The following is an 18224-nucleotide window of genomic DNA, read 5'->3' on the forward strand; positions in this document are numbered from 1 at the left end:
GCCCTCCCAACCTCCACTTAGCTTTGAATTTAAGCCAGACAGTACAGTGAGAATACACACACAGCAAAAAAGCAGTTTCTAAATTAAGTAAAAAATAAATTCACCGCTGTCAGTCACACCACACTTGCCACCACCACTACACAGACATGTAGGTCTGTTGTTGTTGTTTACCTTTTGGCCACTTCATGCCCTGAGTTATTCTATTATTCATCTCTGATCCTCCTGACTCTGACTGCAAATATGGTATCCAACTCCGTACCAACAGTGTACTGAGAGAGTCCCGACTTGTCCCGACTCAAAAATGCAATGGATTGGTCTGCAGTAGTACACTTTTGTTATTGAACAACAGGGGAAAAATTCACTTGAGTCTCTTTTTCTGTATGTAGAATAGTAAACATAATTCACAACAAACAACAATCACTCAGCGTGCAATGCATGTCATCATTTACCTGTTCTTCCGGGGCAGTCCCTCTAGGCTAGAAAAGGATAGATATATAGTCAGGGATCAGGTTTGAAGGCAGGCACACATTTCAAATTGTTTGTATTCTCCATCCAATGTCTGGTATGATGGAAATGGCTTTAGGGCCAGTCAGGAGAAGTGAACTTCACTGACTGCACACATTTGCAACTCCAATCCGGCAATAAAAGAGTAAGACGGTGGGGATGGATTTGTGAACCAGAAAGATAATGACACACACAAACAATAAAGTAAATAATGTTCCTTAGCTATTTCTTTTTTGGGTTTTTTTGGGGGGGAGGGGAGTCAAAGGAAGATAGAAAGTAACTTGAAAGCTTAGTTGTCAGAGAAGTAGAGCTCATCCTCAAACTCTGGTGGCTCACCCAGAAGTAGGTCACCTAACACACTACTTACTTGACCTGAGTCCCCGTCATCATCTTCCTGCAGTGGTACTTCAGGTAAGGTGTAATCCGCTGGTATAAAGTGCGGATTCATTTTGATCAAGGTTAACCATGGGGCAAAGACTGATCCTTCTCACTGTCAGAACGGTGCCAGCAGCACTGAAAACATGCTCAGCAGAGACACTTGCTACGGGCAAGCCGTATAGTTTATCACCAGCCTGCTGAGAACTGGCCATTGGCGCATTTTTCCATACCAATAAAGCAATGGGTTTTGATCAAAGTAGACCTCTGTTGGGTCATCCAGATAGGCTAGGACCTTCCGCTCAATGGTCTTGGGTGCTCCGCTTTGCTCTGCCTCTTCTGCCTTTGCCTCAGCACTGGACTTTAGCCCTAGCTGTAGAAACCATTCCTGTGCCGATTTTGGAGCTGATGCTCTATGGTAATAACTACAAAGCTCTTGCAAGGTCTGAGAACATGGACACCTCTGTGACCCCAACGACTATTACTTAAAAATGAAAATGTGGCTTCAGCAGTAGGTCTCTGCTCATGATGTTTGGAACAGATGGAGAGCAAATAATTGCAAATCACACCAAGACAGAAAAAAATACAGGGTCTGTATTATCTTTATTTTCTTCAAATACATCCACAGATACAGGATAGTTGATTCATTATGATTCTCACATCGATGGCACCCTGTCCTGAGTTCACCCACATTGAGATCAGATCTGCTCCGCTCAATAATTCCCCCATATTTTAATATCATCCGCTCATGCACAGATCCCAGCACTATCCACTCTTCATATGGACGAACGAGTCCTAACACTTTCCACTCTTTATAGGAATGCAAGGCCGTAATACTATCTATTCTTCACACAGATGTGTGGTGCCTACATGTTCCACCCTGAAGCCAGATGCACGGATTCCAACAATTTCCACACTTCATATGGATGTACGGATCCCAACAATATCCACACTTCATATGGGATGCATGGGTCCTAACACTTTCCAGTCTAGAGGCATACGTACAGTCCAGGCACTATCCACTCTGCACACAGATGTACAGCTCTGGACCTACTCTATAGACAGATGTACTGTCTCAAAACTATCCGCTCTTCACGTGCTTGTTTGGCTTTGACACTTCCCACTCAGCATATGCATGAACAACTGCCACATTATACAGTCTACAGATATATGATCCCACCTTCATCAACTGTACACTGTCCAGTCTACACATCGCTGTACAATCCTGTGCCTATCCACTGCATACAGATGTATGGATTTGATACTATCCACTCTGTACACAGAGGTACGATCCGGACAGCACCCACTCTGCATGTATCTGTACAATACTGTGACTTTCCACTGCACACAGATATATGCCTCTGATACTATCTGCTCTGTACACAGAGGTAGGATACAGACAGCGTTCAGTCTGTACATAGCTGTTACAATCCTGCGACTATCCACTGCACACAGATGTGCAGCTCTGATACTATCAACTCCATACAAAGAGGAAGGATCCAGACACCATGTTCTCTGCATGTAGCTGTACAATGATGCAACTATCCATTGTACACAGATGCACAGCTCTAACAATGTCCATTCTGTAGAGAGAGGTGCGATCCAGAGACTGTACACTCTGTACGTAGGTGATCAATACTACGAGTTTCCACTGTACACAGATGTAGGGGTCTAAAGTGATCCTCCTTCCAGACAACACACACTAATAACGCCTTCATCATTTCCCATACTCAGTGCCCAGCCTCAGTTTATCACTTGTTACTGTGGGTGATCAATGACTCATTGTTCCTAATTTTTAGACCCATCTGTAAATTGAGTGCAGAAACACTGGAATCCTCGAACACAAATGCCACCAGCGCTGATTTCTGCTAGTTATGGTAAGAGACTTCAAAAGAACAAGGGTTCAGAAGAAATAGAAAAATAACTTATTGTTAAATAAAGCAAATAAGTTAATCTGCCTAAAAACCTGAATTTAAATATCTACACTTCAAACCAAAAAGCAAGAATATGTATTTTCAAGATAAATACAATCAAAATAAGAGAAATAAGAGAAATACAATCAAAATGAATCAAAATAAGAGAAATACATTTTCATCTGTTGAAAACATGTCAGAAGTTTCCATTGCAATCTTTCCCTCCACCATTTGATAATCAAGGGCATAATTACTAACAAGAAAACTGAAGCTTGCATGGAAGCCAGAAGGGGGCGAAAGAGGTTAGAATTATGGAGCAGCTACAAATAGGCTGCTACTTCCTCCCACTGCCAGCGCTACTGAAGCCTCAGAGATGAATTCCTCATTTCGGTCAAAGGATGCTCTCTCTTTGCTGAATGTGTGATGGAGCCTCCTACCCCGGGTCTTGGACTGAACCTGTAAAAAAAAGTGAGGATCAGACATTTCTGTAGTAAGTGCTCCATTCTCGGCCAGTCATAGATTATAACTAAAGTGGGGTTTTTAGAAATTCAGATCTCTCAGGCGCACTACCTCAGTTATACGTTACAGAGTGTAAATTGACACGTTGGTGTGTAGTGCGTAAAGAGCAGGCGGAAAAACACCCTTAACCGTCTAAAAAGTCAAGGGACTAAACAAATACACACAGTAATGCTCTCGCTACTACAAAAAAGTGTCACATAAACAGTACAGTGACTGATAAGTATTCAAGGAGACAGAAGCAGATTCTTTGGTGTGTTCTTGGTTGCATCAAGAAGATGGTTTATTCTCTCCAGACTCAAGGAATGTCATACAAAGCCGACACGTGTTTCGTCGTGTACAGTTGAGTCAACACGACTCTTCAGGGCTTAGAGCTCAGTACGTTCGTGGTAATTAGTAATTACGGTCCGTACAGAGAGACGGCGACCGGGAACCATAGGAGGAGGGATACCAGAACACGGCGCACCGCCATTCAAGAAACGCACCCGTTTCTAGCGAGCACTTTGACAGACGGATCCCCTCCCGGCTACTTCCTGACACACACCAATAGTCAGAGTTAAAAAATACGAAAATCTCTGGCAATCAACAAGGCAGATTGCCCAGCCATAAGTACTTTCCACGTGACTATCTCAAAAGAACATACCGTTTCTATTTAGTCACATTTGAACGAATCAGTGTCTCTCTCCGACATTTAATGTCCAACACATGAATACTAGTCCAGACCTTATGCTAATTACCACGAACGTACTGAGCTCTAAGCCCTGAAGAGTCGTGTTGACTCAACTGTACACGACGAAACACGTGTCGGCTTTGTATGACATTCCTTGAGTCTGGAGAGAATAAACCATCTTCTTGATGCAACCAAGAACACACCAAAGAATCTGCTTCTGTCTCCTTGAATACTTATCAGTCACTGTACTGTTTATGTGACACTTTTTTGTAGTAGCGAGAGCATTACTGTGTGTATAGATTATAACTAACACTGCAGGACAAACATTAATATACTGAATATACCTGGGAACATTGCCTTCCTGTTCTACTCTGTGTGAAGTCCCTTCTGGATGCTGTAAGTAACAGCCCTTAACTAATCCATCTATTCACAAATGCAGTATCTGTGTGAACAAAGTACAAAACAAAAACAGATGCTTTTTTTCTTGCACAGCACAACACCCTGTGGGAATATTTAGTTTTTATTAAACACATATCAGCACATTACCACAAGGGTTGGTTAAGTTTCCAGGCCCAGTTCTCCCCATGCTGCTGCATCGCTCTTGTGACTGTCTTGCCCTTGCATCTTGCTCATTTTCGAAATGCTTTCCTTTACCACCATTTTCTGAGTGCTTTCTTCCTGCCTTTCCCTCGTTCTCACTGCTTTTCCTTCCGCTTCCCCAGGTTGTTTTTGCATTTGTCACCCCAAGTGGGACAGGTATGCTCAGACGTGAGTCCTGTGCTCTCCACACTACTGGAGTCAAGCTAACCGATCCTAGGATGCTTGAATCCGGTCCAGGGAAGACATGGCTTGGCAGTTCGGGCTGGACTGTTCCCATGAGGCATAGGGTCAAGGCTGATTTGCATATTGCCATGTCTGAACTGGGGTGGTGTGGAGTGCAATAAACGATGGATTTAGGCCCAGATCTCTGTACTGAGGTGAATGTATGACATTGTTCTGCATACTGTCCATCAACTGTTGTTTTTGCATTTGTCACCCCGAGTGGGACGGGTATGGTCAGACGTGAGTCCTGTGCTCTCCATATCACTGGAGTCAAGCTATCCTGGCTGATGACGGCTGATAGCCAGAAACCGGTCCTAGGATGCTTGATTCCGGACCAGGGAAGACATGGCTTGGCAGTTCGGGCTGGACTGTTCCCATGAGACACAGGGTCAAGGCTGATTTGCATATTGCCATGTCTGAACTGGGGTGGTGGGGAGTGCAATAAAACGATGGATTTAGGCCCAGATCTCTGAACTGGGTGAATGTATGACATTGTTCTGCATTCTGTCCATCAACTGTTGTTTTTGCATTTGTCACCCAGAGTGGGACGGGTATGCTCAGACGTGATTCCCGTGCTCTCCACACCACTGGAGTCAAGCTATCCTGGCTGATGACGGCTGATAGCCAGAAACCGGTCCTAGGATGCTTGATTCCGGTCCAGGGAAGAAATGGCTTGGCAGTTCGGGCTGTACTGTTCCCATGAGGCTCAGGGTCATGGCTGATTTGCATAATGCCATGTCTGAACTGGGGTGGTGTGGAGTGCAAACAAACGATGGATTTAGGCCTAGATCTCTGTACTGAGGTGAATGTATGACATTGTTCTGCATTCTGACCATCAACTGTTGTTTTTGCATTTGTCACCCCGAGTGGGACGGGTATGCTCAGACGTGAGTTCTGTGCTCTCCACATCACTGAGGTCAAGCTATCCTGGCTGATAGCCAGAAACCGGTCCTAGGATGCTTGATTTCAGTCCAGGGAAGACATGGCTTGGCAGTTCGTGCTGGACTGTTCCCATGAGGCACAGGGTCAAGGCTGATTTGCATATTGCCATGTCTGAACTGGGGTGGTGGGGAGTGCAATAAAACAATGGATTTAGGCCCAGATCTCTGAACTGGGTGAATGTATGACATTGTTCTGCATTCTGTCCATCAACTGTTGTTTTTGCATTTGTCACCCCGAGTGGGACGGGTATGCTCAGACGTGAGTCCCGTGCTCTCCACACCACTGGAGTCAAGCTATCCTGGCTGATGACGGCTGATAGCCAGAAACCGGTACTAGGATGCTTGATTCCGGTCCAGGGAAGTCATGGCTTGGCAGTTCGGGCTGTACTGTTCCCATGAGACACAGGGTCAAGGCTGATTTGCATATTGCCATGTCTGAACTGGGGTGGTGTGAAGTGCAAAAAAACGATGGATTTAGGCCCAGATCTCTGTACTGGGATCAATGTATGACATTGTTCTGCATTCTTTCCATCAACTGTTGTTTTTGCATTTGTCTCCCCAAGTTTTTGGGCACCCTCTCTGTGCTTCCCCCACATTTTTATTGCTTTCTCCTTTTTTCCCTCATTGCCAATTTTCCTGCCTCCCGCCCAGTTTCCGCCCACTACCTCCTCCCAGGACCTACTTAATGGAAGCAGCAGCATGACCCCATTGAGCAGGTTCAAGTCCAAGCTCTCCCTGTGCTGCTGTATCGCTCTTGCACCAGTCTTGTCCTTGCTACTTCCCTGTTTTCTCAGTGCTTTCTCCTTGCTTTTCCCTCCTTTTTCAGTGCTTTCTCAATCCCTTTCCACTGTTTTTTAGAGGGCCTGCTCTTTTCTTTCCTTCTCGCTGCTTTCTCCTTGCTTTTCCCCCGTTTTTAAGTCGAGCCTAGGCAGCATTCATGCGTGGCCTGAAAGCCCTGCTGTAATCAGTATTCTGAGTGTAATCCGGCCTGCTACTTGCCATTGGTTCACTCCCACGTTACTCTGCTTTGCTGGCTCCTTATTGGTTGTTGCTCAAGAAACTTCACTTTCGTTTTATGGCAAGGAGCACCGACCAACTACAGTTTAGTTACACTGTATGTCTGTATCTGTTTCGTTTAGGGACTACCACATGCATATAAGTTTAATAGGCACGGGCGCCATGCTCCATATTGTAGCACGACACCCGTCTTCATTATTACTTTTTATCACCATTGCAGCCGCTTCATAGGCCACCATGCAAATAGCTTTTATGTGCGTGGCACCTCACTTTCGTTGAGCACGGCACCCACGTTCATATTTTTCAGCTGCCTGTTCCTCTATACACACTGCCTGCCCTGATATCTTGCTTTTTAATAACAGTGAGTTTCCCTTTAAGTGTATTATAATTTTCATCATAAGTTTAATATCCATGAGCGCCACGCTTAATGTTGTAGCATGGCACCGGCATTTATATTGACCTTTTTTATTACCAAGGCAGTCGGTTTACGGGCTGCTATGCACCTAGTGTATTACGCACTATTGTTCGCCTATTGGATGGTACCTAAAGCTGTGCCGCAATGCTGGAACAGCTATACTATACTATAATGGCTCTAATGAAACACCCCAGTGTGCATCAAAGCCCCCCTAACACTCCCTACACACCCTTTTCATAATGCCGGTCACAGGGTGAGCACCATGTATTAGTGTCCAAATCTTTTTCCTGCATGTATGCTTTTATGATTTTACTACTTGAAATCGAATAAAGCTCATTTTGATTTGATTTGTTTAGTGTCCAAATCAATGCCACAGCAGAAGTTTGCTACCACTGTGGTTGCACCTAGTTTTCTGTTTTTTTTTTTTTTTTTTTTTAAAACCTTTATTTGAGCAAGCAGAAATGTACAAGGATGGGCCTACAACCACACGGGCCAGCCGCTAAAAAGGAGGAGAGACATATCACATAAGCCCGCAGAGGTAACCGTCAATCAACAATGCAATACTCCACATTATATACAGGACCAAAACAGGTTTTATATATATGAAAGAACAAACATACAAAAAGGCGAGAGTGTATCACTGAAGGTCAGCCCAAGGGATGGAAGGGGGGGACAGCAGCGGAGGTGCAGTAATAATATCCTAAGCACTAAGGAGTATGGAGCGGGGGGGGGGGGGAGGAAGGCAGAGACCAGGAAGAAGAAGGGGGGAAGAGCCGGTGACACCAGCTCAGTCCCTATATGAAGATTCCGGGAACGCCAGCCTAGGGAGATAGGGTAATCTCGATAGTGTCCACAAGGGGAGGAGTACAAATGTCGCCACGGTATTCGTTCCATTGACCCCACACCTTCACCCATGCCCTGGGTCTACCCCTGGCCACATAAACAGTTTTCTCACGGAACATGGACCAATCCATATTATCCTCCCATTGCGAGAGGGCAGGGGGCCTGGAGGCCCCCCAGAGTTGCGCAATATCTCGCTTCGCGATCATATAGCCCAGGGTGGCCCATCTAGTCTGTGCCACCGAATAGTCCGTGGGCTCCCAAACATTCAAAAGACAGCGACGAGGTTCCGGTCGCAAGGATATCCCCGTCACCACAGTCATCAGATCAAGCACGGCCACCCAATAAGCAGCCACCATCGGGCACTCCCAAAGAATATGCAGGAAAGTAGCACGCAAACCACATCCACGCTTACACAGTCCATCGGAGGAAAAGCCCATCACCACCAGTCGCGGTCCCGTCACGTACACCCGATGAAGGATCTTCAATTGGACCAGACGGAGTCGAGCCGGTATAGCCACCTCCTTCGGAGAGGAGAGGGCCGATTGCCAATCCTCATCATCAAGTTCCAACCCATCCCCCATCCACTGTTCCCGAAGTCGGGCCAATAGGTCAGTCCGATTGTTGATCAACTTTTTATAGATCAGGGAGATAGTGCTATCAGGAAGATGTCCGTCAAGGATACGGTCTTCAAGTGGGGAAGAGTCAGGCGGAATCTCACCAGGAGCAAACACCGAGACCAAAGCGTGCCTGATCTGTAAATAACGAAAGAATTCCCGACTACTCAGGCCGTAGTCAGCCTGGAGGGCCTGAAACGGGCGCACAGAGCCCTTAGAATATACATCCCCCACTTTAGAGATCCCAATCAAGTCCCAACGGTCAAAACCCTTGGAAGACCAAAGACCGCCCAGACGTTCCGAAGCATAAAGCGGCGTCGCCAGCGTCAAGCGATCCTCCCAGCCCAGGCTCACATTCGCAGCACGCCACACTGTCAAAGCAGTCAAAGTAGGTCCCACAAGATGGCGCCCAGCGGAGCGAGAATAGAGTACTCTATTAAAGTCACCTCCCGGAAGCTGAAGTTTATCCATCTCAAACGCCGGATTACGACCCGGAGAGAACATAGCGTGATTAATAGCGGACAGATGGGAAGCCCAGTAGTATCTCTTAATATCGGGGAGCGCCATGCCCCCATCGTACCATGGGATGGAAAGTTTCGCGAGAGCAATGCGCGGTCGCCCATCCCAAATAAGTTGCCTCTGAAGGCTCTCAATCTCCCGAAAATAGGTCTTGGGGATAGGATCATAATAATTCTGGAGAGCGTAGAGAAACCGCGGTAGTGACATCATCTTAAACAGGGCCGCCCGACCCAGTGGAGACAGGGGAAGTTTGCGCCAGCGGGCAACGTCCAAACGGAGCCTAAGCAACGGGGGAAGGAGATTACGATCAAAACGAAGGGACGGATCCAAGGTAACGAACACCCCCAAGTATTTGAAGCCCTCCCGGACCACCTGAAGAGGAAGTCTACTCGGCAACGGAGGCTAGATACCAGACAAAACGTATACACAGGATTTAGACCAGTTGATGACGAGGCCTGAGTTAGCGCCAAAGGACACAAGAACGTCAAATAAAACAGATAAAGACTTGCGAGGGGAAGTAAGATACAAGAGGATGTCATCCGCATAAAGCGAGACGCGGTCTTCGAAGTCCGGGGCCCAACGAATACCTTTAAGGGACGGTTCCCAACGGAGCCAGGCCGCCAACGGTTCAAGAGCGAGCGCGAACAACAGAGGGGACAAGGGGCAACCCTGACGGGTACCCCTGCCCAAGGAGAAGGGGGCCGACACTCTACCGTTCACTACAACTTGCGCCAGAGGTTCCGCGTACAACAGCCTAATCCAGCTAATAAACTCGCACCCGAATCCAAATTTCTCAAGTGCCGCCCATAAATAGGGCCACTCCACAGTATCAAAGGCCATGGAGGCATCCAGGGACGCCAAAATGGCCGGTTCAGTCAAAAGCCCCGCCCTCGCCAGCGCGCCGTGGAGGCGACGTAAATTCAGAGCAGTGTTGCGATGCGGGATAAAGCCAGACTGATCCGGATGGACCAACTCCCCAAGAACCGAAAGGAGACGGGTCGCCAAAAGTTTAGCCAACACCTTAGGTTCAACATTTAATAGGGATATGGGCCTATACGAGGAACAGAGGTCACGCGGTTTACCCTCTTTGGGAATGACGACGATTGTCGCCAGACGCTGATCATAGGGAAGCATGTTCCGCTCACGAGATTCTAGAAACATGGCGCGGAGATACGGCGCCACCTTATCGGGGCATAATTTGTACAACTCAATAGGCAAACCGTTCGGGCCCAATGCCTTGCCCGAACGGAGCGATCGAACTGCATTGGCTATCTCATCATTCGTAAAAGGGGAGTCCAAAGCAATACGGTCCAAGTCGGTAACACAGGGCAAAGCGATATCACGCAAAAGAAGGCGGGAGTCGGCAACATCCCTCACAGACACGGGAGCATATACCACACGGAAATATTCCGCAAAACGATCAACAATGGCGGTCGGATCTATCACATTCTCACCACTCGCAGACTGAATCACGGGCACCACACGATTAACTCTTTCTTTCTTGTCCAACCACGCTAGGAGTTTGCCCGCTTTGTCACCCACATCGTACAATCTGCCCTGCTGCTCACGAAACATCACCTTTGCAGCGTCAGTGACCAGAGATTTATATGCAAACTGTTTTAGACCCAGGGCATGGAGTTTATCAGGCGTGACACCAGATTCCAACTCGTCCTCTAAAGCAGAGATCTCCCCCTCAAGTTCCACCACCTCCTTCCTCCCTGCCCTCTTAGCTTCAACAATCAAGGAAAGGGCCTGTCCACGAATCACAGTTTTAAAAGCCTCCCACAGGGACACAGCCGAAGAGACCGACCCCTCATTTTCCAGGAAATATGAATCCATGGACTTGAGCAAGAGGGTACGAGTCTCAGGGGAGGAAAGATACCAAGGGTTAATGGGAGCCACTCTGCCCGCCGCCTCCACCCCAACCTCGAAACGAAGCCAGAGCGGCGAGTGATCAGAAATACCCCTCGGCAAGTGTAAAATCTCACGAACCGCCGATGATTGGGCTGCGGGCATCAGGAAATAATCCAGCCGGGACAGACTGCCATGGGCCCCAGAATGGAAGGTGTATTGGAGTTGAGTAGGATGCAACAGTCGCCAGCAGTCCACAAGACCAAAGGTATCTAAAAATCCACCCAACCACTGCTGAGCCTGCGGGGTATCTCTAGGGGGATGGCGATCGTGAAGGCCGGAAAGCACCGAATTAAAATCACCGGCAAGAAAGAGAGTGCTCTCAGGGAGATCCAACAGAACACGGCCCAAGTCAGTAAAAGTAGAGGCCTGCAAACCCGGGGGAACATAAACATTGAAGAGAGATAGGGTGCGGCCTTCATATCTACCCACCAGGACAGTATATCTCCCACGGTCATCATGAATCACCTCATCAATAGCCAGGGGGAGGGAGGTTCGAACAAGAATACCCACTCCCCTAGATCCGGAGGTAAACCCTGAGTGCGCCACAAGGCGGTAGCCCCATCTATTCATTGCATAACAAACATTACCAATCAAATGGGTTTCTTGCATGAAAACAATGTCCGGTGACAAACGTCGAATACATTTTAAGACCACACTGCGCTTAATACGATCTCCCAGGCCATTAACGTTCCAGGAAAGAAATTTCAACCCTCTACCCCCCATCCCAACCACCCGAGCCAAGACCCCTCGTCCATGAGCTAGACATCAGAAACAGCAGCAAACACAGGAGCAAATCGCCTCGAAAACAACACACAGAGAAGAAAAAACTTCCCAACCCCCCTCCCCCAAACTGAAGAGAAACACCCCCCACCCTGCACCCCTGCAAAAAGCTAAAGAGCCACCCCAACCTGCAGTGTGCCTGTCGCCCAAGAACCCCTATTCTACACAAAGACCCCGGAGGAGGAAAGGTCTCCGTTCCATCCACCCCCCGACCTCAGCAAGAACAAAAATAACAAACTAAAAGACAGAATGATCACAACGTAGAGGGACGCCGGCCAACACTCCTGAGAATGTATTCAAAATAAGACATAAGAGCCGAACAGTTAGATCTCCACACCACCTTCGGCACCGCCAGGGTGAGCGGCGGGGTCTGTCTCAGGAGGACGGTCAGGCAATGAGTCCAGCCAGTCATTAACAGCATCTGGCCGATCAAAGAAGAGGGTACGTTCATTGTATTCAACCCGGAGTCTAGTGGGAAAGAGCATGGCGTAACGTAGGCCCCGATCCCGGAGACGTTTCTTGGCACCACGAAACTCCATACGTTGTCTCTGAACCTGTTGGGAAAAGTCCGGGTAAAAGTTCACCGTAGCATTCTCAAAGGCCACCGGGCCCTTCACCCGCGAGGCCTGTAGGATAGCGTCCCGGTCTCTATAATGAAAAAGCTTCGCTACAATGGGTCTCGGCGGGGCTCCCGGCTTGACCTTGCCCCCTGGAACACGATGTGCACGTTCCACCGTGAAAAATGTTGTGAGACCAGAAGGGGCCAAATGGTTCAAGACCAGATCCTCAACCAGGAGATCCACCGAGTGGGGTTCAGGGTTTTCCGGTACACCAACCAGGCGAACATTGCAGCGACGCGCCCTATTTTCAAAGTCCTCCAGGCGACGGGTCATGAAGTCGTTCCCCCGACGGAGATTTCCAATCTCTGTTTGGAGCTCCGAGACGTCATTCGTAAGGCTAGAGGATTTGATATCCAGTGATTGTACCCTCTCATTCGTCTTGCCGAGATCAGCACGAATCAGATTCACCTCAATAGCCACGGTGTCAAGTTTGTGGGCCAAGGCCTCGTACTGTAGGCCGATGGATTCCCTCACACCCGAGATGGCGCCCATGATATCCTGTAAGGAGGGCTCCGCAGATTCTTCCAAAATTCGTTCGGACGCAATACTAGAACCAGGCAGGGCAGCTCCGGGGGACCCCTTAGAATGGGTATAACGGTCCATGACATTCGATTGAACTGGAGCTCCGCGCAGAGGTGTTTTCGTTTTGCGCGTCTCTCTGTCCCCTCTGCCCGCCATTTTGAAGATGCGTCACAGGACAAGCCACCAGGTTCGACGGGCCCGACACCCAAAGTACAGGATCAAAAGTACACAAAAAGGGGGCACAACTCGGGTAGAGGTCGCCAAACCAGCAAATAGGTCACATGAAAGCCCAACAGCCGATCTGCCTCCAAGTCTCAGTCGCAACACGACATCCACAGCCGTGGCCCAAGTCGGAACGGAATCGAAACCGAAACTTAGGAAGGGGGGACCCACAAGGCCAGATCTCCTGCCGTTGTTGTTCAATTGCAGGACGGCTACAGTACCGCACCCCGTCCCGGGCGCACCTCAAGGGCGGAGCCCAAAAGTTCAGAGCACCATAACTCAGGAATACGAGATCCAAATCGATTCCTGAAAAGTGCCAGGGTAATCAGCCAAACGTCCCCTACACGAATTCTTGCAAGAAATCAGGATTTAGCCAGGATAAAATGTCGGGAGCGGCTAGGGTCCGGAGAGCGCTGTGCTCAAGCGGCCATCTCGGATGCCCGCCAAGCTCCTCCTCAGTTTTCTGTTTTTGCTAATGCTTTTAACTCTCCAACTCATCACTCTAACTTGTACTCTCTCTAACCCCTGTTTCTCAAGCACTCTTCCCGTCTCTCTCATATAGTTCACTTCAGGTCTTCAAGCACAATTTATTTTCAAAACTTTCTCAAGGTTCCCGTGCCTCAAACTTATGCTTTCCTCCTCTTCATGTATCTGTAACCTACTCTCCACTTCATTCTCACACAGTTTTTCTGCTCTTTCCTTTTGTATCTATTCTATGCAGCACCATACCACATAATTCCACTACACAAATACACTCCAACCGTACCCCACCCCACACAATTCCACAACTAACAATTCCAATGCAACCCACAAAAATTCCACTCCGCAACAGACACATCCACTTCATTCCAAACCAAAACAAGCGTAAAAGACATTGTCAATTACAATAAATGTGACATATTGCATTGCAAATGCTTGTTTTCAGTGCCTTCTCCTTGCTTTTCATTAGTTTTCATTATGTTCTCCTTGTTTATTCCCCCGTTTTTTGAATGCCTTCTTCTTGCTTTCCCTTTGATTTCCATTTCATTCTCCTTGTTTATTGTCCATTTTTTGAGTGCCCCCTCCTTGCTTTCTACGCGTTTTCATTGCTTTCTCCTGGTTTTATCCCTCATTTCCACTCATGTCTGTAACCTTTATCCTGCCTTCACCCGGCCCTCCCCCCAGGACATACTCAATGGAGGCAGCAACACCACCCCAATTGAGCAGGTCCCAGGCCCAGCTCTCCCGGTGCTGCTGCATGGCTCTTGCGTCTGTCTTCCCCTTGCTTCTCCCTGTGTGCTTTCTCCTTTCTTTTCCCTCATTTTTCACTGCTTTCTCCTTCCCTTTCCCCTGTTTTTTGAGTAACTGCTCCTTGCTTTTTCCTCTTTCTCACTGCTTTCTTCTTACGTTTTTCCCATTTTTTAGTGCCTTCTCCCTGCTTTTCACTCATTTTTAGGGCATTTTACTTGCTTTTTCCCCAGTTTTCAGTGACTTCTCCTTGCTTTACTCTTGTTTTTATTGATTGAACAGATCACTTCGAAGCAGTTAGCAACTCCAGCGCCTGAGACCCTCACAGATGATTTGCTGCACTTAATAAATCTTTGATTGATTTAATGATATCTGATTTTGTGATGTGGTGAGCAAGATGGCCGACAACACACACAGGATTTGGATCTTAGAGCCTCCTCCCTAATTCTGCCTCATCCTGAAACCACAGTGGTTGGCATGGAGCTTGCTCCGCCTCTGAGCTGTGCAGTCAAAAGTTGTGAGGTGATTTATGAGGCCTCCTTTACAATAGGCAAGACCTATGCTGTACCGTTGAGACCTGTGGGGGATTGACACAGTCTCCTCCAAAAAAGGCAAGATGGTATTGATGGAGGAATAGCGCACTCAGAGAACTGAGATCAACCCTCACTGCAGGGATAACTGAGGAAGTAGGACTTGAGACGGAGGCCTACACCACTGCCAAAGGAGGGCAAAACTGAGCTATTGCTTGGCTACATTTCATGTTTGTTGCAGCACCAGCTGGTCATCCGTTTCTTTAAATCTGCTCTTACATCCTATCACCTTTATTATGTTCTTCCTCAATTCCCTTTTCAGGTTTAGTCAATTCCATTTTAAGTCATTTTACTCCTGGTGGCTACAGTTAACACTTTTCAGATTTTTTTTGTAGTTGGTGTCCAGAATCCAGGAGTGTACCCAGGTTCCGCAGAGGTTTCGTCAGTATCTCTCTGCAGCATCCATTGTTGACTTCGGGTTAGGTGTATTGCTGCATTTATTATAATGACTTCTTTCCTTCAAGGGCTGACTTTGGGAAAGCAGCTGTGAGTGCATCTTCTATTCCTGATGATGCCAACACCACCTCTGAACCTTCCTCCATCTACTGGGATCTGATGAGAAGGGAAAATGTTACTTACCCAGTAGACATCTGTTCGTGGCATGTAGTGCTGTAGATTCACATGCTGTGCATACTTCCGCCATCTAGTGTTGGGCTAAGATGTGTTCATGTTGTTTATCTATCTAGGAAGAGGTGTGGCGCCGCGGCCAGGGTGACTGACTCCGGAATCTGGGGATCACGGTTCGATCCCCGGCACCGGCGGCAGATTAGCCCAGCACCATGTGACTCTGGCCAATAGCTTGCTTAATCTTCCCGATGGCCCCCAGCGCCTAGAGACCCTTACTGGTGATTGTGCGCTTTACAAATGTGGATTATTATTATTTATTATTATTATCTTCAAAGAAGCATTTCGAGTCACGTGGTTGGGGGACTCCTCCGCTTGCTTGTAAAGAGCATGGGCATCAACTCCATTGTTAGATTATTTTCTGCCGTAAGGTGGGTGAGGATGGAGTTATGGTATGTAGAGATATATGTCTGTTCGAAAGTGAAAGAAAGATAACTGCAATGGCCACATGTGTCAGGGAGGAGAGTGGGCGCATGTGAATCCACAGCACTACATGGCACAAGAGATGTCTACTAGGTAAGTAACTTTTCCCATTCAAAGCATGTGTTGCTGTAGATACGCATGCTGTGCATATACTGTAAATCAGTCATCCCTAAAGCAGTGGCTAACCTGTGGGTGTTGCAGTGGATTGAAAAAGTGCACGGAGTACTGCTTGGTCAACTTTGGCTTGTTGTTGAGATAACATATCTACACAGTAGTGTTTTTTTGAACGTGTGTCTGTGTGGACCAAGTACCTGCTTTGCATACTTCAGCTATTGGAATGTTCACTAGGAAGACCATAGAAGCCCCCTTTTTGCAAGTGGAGCTTTTTGAAGGGGCTGATAAAGTTCTCTTTGCTTTAGCATAGCAGGTTGGTATACATTTAGCTATTCAACTGGCAATACATGATTTGAAAATGGCCTTCCCTTTGTGAGGGTTTTAAAAAGCAACACGTAATTGCTGAGTATTTCCAAATGGTTTTGTTCTATTTATATAGTACATCAGAGTTCGTTTGACATCTAGTGTGTGCAGAGATCTTTCTGCAACCGAATCTGGTTGAGGGAAAACACAGGGAGTTCTATCAATTGAGAACCTCATGGGTGAGTAGCAGCATTTTATAAACCCTTGATTGATTGATTGGTTGAGTAGAATTGCGAGACCAACTTACAAAGGAATTTTGGATTGGAGCAGAGGAGAACCTTGTCACTACGCACCTAAAAGAAAAGTTCTTCTAAAGGTAATGCCTGGAACTCACTGACACATCATAAGGAAGTAATAGCGAATAGAAAGGCCACTTTCCAAGAAAGGAACTGAAGTAGATATGAGTGAGGAGGCTCAAATGGGGGACCGATACACCTAGTTAGAACGATATTGAGATTCCATGATGGTGCTTGGGGGATTTGCAGAGATAACAGATTACAGGTAACAGAGAATGATCTGTACCACTGGTCTGAGTGAGTCAATTTGTTTTGAGTGACAATAGTGAACATAATGTTTCCAGTTAGCCGCATAGCCTGCATGTGTAGTGGGCCTTTGTGCTTCCTTGAGTATAGGCATATATTCTGGTGTTAGTTTAAGTTATCCAAATTCTAGGATTCAAGAGCCAGATCGCAAGGTTGAGTGACATATTACTGCATGTTTTTTTAACACTTTTTAGTGAAACAACAACTTTGCCACTCATGATGAGACACTTATCACGACAATACAATGACAATTCAGCACAATGTAAGTTAACGTACCATTATCGTACAGCAGCAGATTCGCCCCAGTCCATCTCCTCTCTACGTTTTCACCTCATTCATTCAACAATCTTACTTCTCGTTCTTGTCTTAATCTCTCAACCAGCCTACATATCATCCCACAATATTCATTCCACTTCGCCCATATTTTGGTCTATTTCTGTGGGCAGCCTCTACTCTTTCAGCTCGCTCTCTCTGCACGCATACACCAGTCCATTTCAGCCTTCCAGTCACTCATCGTCAGTCACTCAACGTCGGGGTGGACACTGTTCTACACTTTATCACTATATTGTGCTTTGCAACAATAAATTCCAGTGTTACCCAGAGACGTTCTCTACTGGTGAGGTCCCCCCCTACACATGCAGCAGGCACCAACTTGGAGTTTTAGCCCCCTCGACCATATGTACTTCTCTCATATTTGCCGTATTACTCAGTGGTTCTGCATGAGAAGGTCCGGCCTCATTAGGAGTTTCTCGTGAGGAAGAACCGATAGTTCCAGGAGTGTCATGAACCATCGTTGTTGAGCCCAAGTGGGTGCTACCCAAATGAGGGTGAGGATCTGTGCCTTAACCTCCAAACCACAAATGGAAGCAGGGGAGAGGAGCAAAAGAGTAGGCAAATATCCCTGACCAGTTCATTGATTGTGCATTCTCTTTGAGGGTGTGGTTATCTGAATGCGAGGTTGGGGCATTTTGCATTTGCAAATAGGTCTACTTGAAAAAAGCTCTACGTTGGAAGTATTAGTAAAGGAATTTTGGGTGGAGTTCCCACTTGTGGACTTGTCATTTTCGGTTCCCTGGATGTGTCCACTAGTAGGTGTATATTGTGACAGAGAGTCTACTTCCAAAAAAGTTGGGC

General features: G+C 47.2%; 1 protein-coding gene across 1 annotated transcript in view; it reads right to left on the reverse strand.

The window, feature by feature from the left end:
* Nucleotides 1–1465: 1465 nt before the first annotated feature.
* LOC144752899 (class I histocompatibility antigen, Gogo-OKO alpha chain-like) overlaps nt 1466–18224 on the reverse strand; it is a 341555-nt gene continuing 324796 nt past the window's right edge. Inside the window, exon 8 of the mRNA XM_078640725.1 lies at nt 1466–3248. The gene's annotated coding sequence lies outside the window, so the exon portion shown is untranslated. The remainder of the gene's footprint in view (nt 3249–18224) is intronic.

This window comes from Lissotriton helveticus, chromosome 5_1, assembly GCF_964261635.1.
Source record: "Lissotriton helveticus chromosome 5_1, aLisHel1.1, whole genome shotgun sequence".
NCBI classification, from domain to species: Eukaryota; Metazoa; Chordata; class Amphibia; order Caudata; family Salamandridae; genus Lissotriton; species Lissotriton helveticus.